At 39.0% G+C, this 6000-nt stretch overlaps 1 protein-coding gene and 1 pseudogene across 1 annotated transcript in view; both read left to right on the top strand.

Annotated features, from left to right (window-relative positions):
• Window positions 1–6000, top strand: part of BICC1 (BicC family RNA binding protein 1) — a 246719-nt gene that overhangs the window by 119177 nt on the left and 121542 nt on the right. The window lies entirely within an intron of this gene.
• Window positions 3306–4967, top strand: LOC115941671 (5-hydroxytryptamine receptor 3E pseudogene; annotated as a pseudogene).

Raw genomic sequence — 6000 nt, 5'->3', positions numbered from 1 at the left:
TTTTTTTTAAAGATTTTATTTATTTATTTGACAGAGACAGAGACAGCGAGAGCAGGAACACAAGCAGGGGGAGTGGGAGAGGGAGAAGCAGGCTTCCTGCTGAGCCGGGAGCCCGATGTGGGACTCGATCCCAGGACCCTGGGATCATGACCTGAGCCGAAGGCAGTCGCTTAACCAACTGAGCCACCCAGGCGCCCCTTTATTTTTATTTTATATATTTTTTATTATGTTATGTTAATCACCATACATTACATCATTAGTTTTTGATGTAGATTTCCATGATTCATTGTTTGCGTATAACACCCAGTGCTCCGTGCAATACGTGCCCTCCTTAATACCCATCACCAGGCTAACCCATCCCTCCACCCCCCTCCCGTCTAGAACCCTCAGTTTGTTTCTCAGAGTCCGTAGTCTCTTATGGTTTGTCTCCCCCTTCGATTTCCTCCCCTTCGTTTTTCCCTTCCTGCTATCTTCTTCTTTCTTTCCTTTTTTTTTTTTAACATATAATGTATTATTTGTTTCAAAGGTACAGGTCTGTGATTCAACAGTCTTACACAATTCACAGCGCTCACCATAGCACATTGTGATGCTTCTTTACCAAACTTGAGACCACACTAATTATTATTTTTTTTTTTTAGCAGAGATGTCAGGTGTTTGAGGGAATTTTATGAAGTCAGTTCTCATTTGTTCATTGTAATTATGAAAAAATATAGCATAAAGGGAAAGTCTCTAATACTCTGATTTTAGGAAGTAGTTTTAACTTCTCTGTTTAAGATTTTTCTCTTTTAAAAATCAGATGTGTTATCAAATATCTAAAACAAAACTTTTAAGTACTCTTTTTTCAGGCAGGGGGAGGGCAGCTCCTTTCCCTTCCTTCTTGTGGAATGGGTGAGGAACAGTGAAATTGGATAAAGGGTAGAGGTGGAGGGGAAAATCAGAAGTCTGACCATCCCTCATCAGTCTCTAAAAGATCAAAAGCACCTTTTAATGTAATTAAAATGTTCAGGTGAGTCTTTCTAGTTTGCATATGAGGGAATGGAGTGTCAGAGAGGTGACTTGCACTCATAAGAACATATAGCTAGTTAATTGCAGAGCCAGGGCTGAAGGCCACTCCTGACTCAGCTGTGCAATCCTAAGCAAGATCTTTAATCTCTCCAAACTTGCTTTTCAAGTGTCAAATGGGGATCATGCCTGCTTTATAAGGTTGTATGGAGGAAGTGGAGATCATGTACATTTGTGTTTATGAAGTGCTGATGTCTACCAGGTGCTCAATAAATGTTTGTTTCATCTTGGCTTACTATAAATTACTTTTTTTGTGTGTGAACATAATAAATAAAAAATTTGGCAGTAAACACAGAATTGAATATTTTATGGTCTTCCACTTTTTAACAAAATGCATGGGGTGCAGACTGGAAGTAAAACTTGTTTTGAAAGATTCCCTGAATCATTTTAGTGTGAAAAAAATGGAAGTTTTCCATCATCTTTAGATGTTCTGATTTTGGTCAGTGCATTATTGCCTTGGGTCAGGTATACCAATTTATACATAAAGCATTTTTGAAGAATTTTCCTTGCCTTTTCTTTTGTGAATTTTTCTTATGCAAGCTTTGATCCTCACTGAATGACCTTATAAAAGAAAGGGAAATATCAATGAAGTTTAAAACCTACACTTTCCACTCAATTATTTTTCCAGGTTAATTTACAGTGTTCTGAATCTCACCTTTGTGTTTGACCCTGGTTGAAAAACTCAAAATTTTTCTTGAGCACAACAGTCTGATCCCACTAGTCACATTTGAGCTTTACACTACTTCCTCTGTCCTTTTAACAAACACACATTCCAAGGATTGCATCATTTTAAATGGTTGGAGTAAGTCGATATTCTTTTATTTGGGAAAACTGGGTTTTATTGATGACATGGAGTTTGGTGTTTGTTTACCACATTTATGGAAAGCATTTTGCTTTAAGTCAGTAACAGTGTGCAAACCAAAACCAAGAAACTTAAAAAACAAGATTTCCCGCTTTAAAACTTGTGGGTGTACCTAGTTCAGTATTTTTCCTGATCAGGCTAGTGAAGAATTTAAAAACTGAGGACTTAGTATTCAAGGGGATACACGCACCACTGTACTTATAGCAGCATTATTTACAATAGCTTAATTATGGAAGTAGGCTGGTCCATTGATAGTTGAATGGATAACGAAGATGTAGTAGACACACACACACACACACACACACATACACACAGGAATATTATTCAGCCATAAAAAAGAATGAAATCTTGCCAATTGCAAGGATGTGAATGGAGCTAGAGAGTATAATGCTAAGTGAAATAAGTCATTCAGAGAAAGACAAATACCATGATTTCACCCACATGTGGAATTTAAGAAACAAAACAAATGAGCAAAGAAAAAAAAAAAGACAAACCAAGAAACAGACTCTTAACTATAGAGAACAAACTGATGGTTACCAGAGGGGAGGTGGGTGGGGGGATGGGTGAACTAGGTGATGGGGATTAAGGAATGCATTTGTTTTGATGAGCACTGGGTGATGTATGTATGGAATTGTTGAATTATTATATTGTACACCTGAAACTAATATAACACTGTATATTTACTGAAATTAAAATTTAAATTGAAAAACAAACAAACAAACCCTGAGGACTTAGGATCAGCCTTAGGCTCATTTAGTTATTTCCTTTTCCTTTACTTTAACAGTGGGGCTCTTAAGAAGACAGTGTCTAGATGTTTACCTGAGAGATTAGTATTCCTTTTTTTTTTTTTTTTTAAGTTTAAAAGGATTTAAAAAAGTTTAGTACAGTTAAAGTCCAAGCTGATAGCAGGTACATAAGGAAAGCTACATACCTTAGAATATTCACCAGACTATATGTTAAAGACTTCATCTGCTGAAAATGAGCAATAAAATGTCCCAGGCAGATGAATATATAATTAAAATATTTGTGTTACTAAATGAAAACTTTTCTTATGTAGTATCTACAGTTGTACTTGCCACTTCATAAACTCTGTAAGTATCAGCTGAATAAATAAATGAATGTGAGTTGATATTGAGCTTTTTAATTGGTAGTTTTGAAAAATCAGTTTATAAGTTTGTTTTTTTTTTTAAAGATTTTATTTATTTATTTGACAGAGAGAGAGATAGCTAGAGCAGGAACACAAGCAGGGGGAGTGGGAGAGGGAGAAGCAGGCTTCCTGCTGAGCAGGGAGCCCGATGTGGGACTCGATCCCAGGACCCCAGGATCATGACCTGAGCCGAAGGCAGACGCTTAACGACTGAGCCACCCAGGCGCCCAGTTTATAAGTTTTAATTAAAAGGACAGTTTGAGCTAGGGCTCAAGATGTGGCCTGTGGGTCTGCAAGATCAACATTATCACTAAGTGTCCAGAGAAGAGCGAGAGGAAGATGGAAAGACGTTGGCTGCGTGGAGAAGGATTCCTCCTCTGCCTCATTTTCCACTGGCTGCTTCAAGGAAGAGGAGACAGTTTTACTACCAGTCACTCAGGCTTTGACCAGCATGGGGGTAATCCTCTTACCTTCTAAGCAGTGTTTAGCAGAAAAGTTTCCATCCAGACATCAACTACAGTATCCCCACTCATGTCCACATCTCCATCACCCCGTCTGGCATCCTGGAAATGGTGATGCTCAGCTTCAACTGATGACATCATTCCTGGGGCTAACTTATGATCTGCTATGATCCACTCATCAGGTGGAATCCAGAGGAATATGGGAGCATCAGGAAGCTCAGCATGGCAACTAAGAACCTGTGGCTTCCAACTATCTTCAGTGAGGAGGTCATGGATGTGGATCAGGCACCTGCAAGTCACATGGCTTATGTCACCTGTGAAGGTTGCATCAGATATAAGCCAGTACGAACATATGTAATCTGGACGTCTTCTGTTTCCCCTTTGATGAACAGAACTGCGTTCTCACCTTCAGCTCTTTCATCTCAGCAGGTGGTCCAGCCTGAATGTGATGAGCTTTCTGGGGTCAAGTGGCTTTCTGGGGTTGTCATCAATGCCTTCAGCTTCTTTCTGCCAGCAGAAAGTGAGAGTCATGCCCCATTCAAGACAGCACTTCTGCTGCACTACACCGTCTTTCTGCTCATGATGAATGACTTATTCCTGGCTAGTGGCACCTCCCACATCAGTGTCTCCTTTGCCCTGTGTCTGTCTCTGACGGTGCAGGTCAGCCTACTGGGGACCATTTTCATCACCTCCATGCTGTACCTGATGATCACCCAGCTACCACATTGCTTTTACATTGTACCAGCCCAAAAAAATGCCGCCCCACTGCAACCCAGAAGGGAAGTAAGGGCCTGGGTCTCACTCCTACCTACTGCCTGGCCTGAGGAGCCAGTGGAGCTGGTGGGGAGGGTGCCTGGTAACAACGAGGCAGAGTTAAATGGATGCCCTACATCAACAAGGGCCAGTAGGAACACAAGGCTCATAAGCAGCACTTAGTGGACCTGTGGGTGCAGTTCAGCCACACAGTGGATGCTGTGCTCTTCTATCTCTACCTGCTCTTTATGACCTCCTTCAATCATCATGGTCACTGTCCTCTGGAAGACCTTGGCGGATGCCCATCTACAAACCCCAATCTGGAGCTTCTCTTGCCTCTAGAAACCAGCCAGGCTCTCATACCATCCAATCCCAGCCCCACAGTCTCGGCAACCACCTTGTTTTTAACTCAGCCCTTCTGTGCAGTTTCAGACCGGACCAGGTAGTTCCCTCTGTCCTCCAGAAGTTATTACTTCCTTGTTCCTGCATGCCCTCAGCTCCCCTCAGCCCTCCCATGAGTTCTGCCTAGCTCCTTAGGACTCAGGTTCCTGAAATACCCCCTTGGTTGAATCACCCTCAGTAAGCTTCTTTGCAGGGGGGAAAAAAAAGAGGACAATTCGACCTTATTTTTTGAGGATAAATTTTTATAAAAATTCAACTAAGTGTAATAATTTTAAATAATTTTAGTTGCTAATTTTTGCTAAGAAAGACCTAGGGGTTTTCTTTAAGTAAAAAATTTGTGTTTGATAGTGGAAATTAAGGATATAAACAGTATTCCTAGGAAACATTTAAAAATACAATAATGAATATCAGTGTGACATTTGGTATGCCAGCGATAGTTATTCTCTTATTAAATGGGTCCTAAAGAGCTACCAAAGTATGAAAATAAGAAAACAGTATCCCTTAAAATGTTACATAATTCAGAATGACCATTATTTTCCCTATATTAGCTGAAACTTTCCCCAGTTTTTTCTTTTCCTGAATTATCATGGTTTCATTGCTTAAAATGTGTTAAAATATTTCTATTTAACTTTTTCTGCAAAGTACATATTTTGGACTCTTAATAATGATGTCAAATGACATTAAAATGCTAGATTTCTTTGTGATTAATTGGTTACCAATCTCACAGTAGTAAACATTCATGGATTCACAATAAAAGTGAAGATGTAAAGGAAAGGGAGGAAGATGTGTTCTTGAATCTATCATTGTTAAGTTTTAGTTAACACTTTAAAAAATGCAGATTAGTTACTTAAAGCTTTTCTAACATTTTATTATAAAAATACAAAAAAGTTGTAAGAATTATGCAGGGAATACCATATACCCACTAATTAAATTTTACAGTTACTTCTTTATATTTGCTTTATCACATATGGATCTATCTATCCTATTTATTCATCAATCCATCTTTTTGCTGCATTTCAGACTAGCAGGCTTACATCAGCACACTTTAGCTCTTCACCATGCATACCAACAATCAGCATTCAATATTTGTAGTGTTTTGTCATTGTTAAATTTAGATAAAGTAAATGTAGTATTGAATGTGTTTTGACAAATGTATATATCCGTTAACCCAAACTCTTATGAAGATAGAGACCATTACCATGACTTGAAACAGTTTCCTCCTACCCCTGTCCCAAGCCCACCCCCACTTACTGTGAAACCACTTTTCTGAGTTTTTTCACCAAAGATTAGTTTTGTTTGTTCTAGAATATTAA

This window comes from Leptonychotes weddellii, chromosome 6 (genome assembly GCF_054177405.1).
Source record: "Leptonychotes weddellii isolate Sample4059 chromosome 6, ASM5417740v2, whole genome shotgun sequence".
Lineage (NCBI taxonomy): Eukaryota > Metazoa > Chordata > Mammalia > Carnivora > Phocidae > Leptonychotes > Leptonychotes weddellii.
The sequence above is the reverse complement of the archived record's forward strand: the minus strand, read 5'-3'. Positions and strand labels throughout refer to the sequence as shown.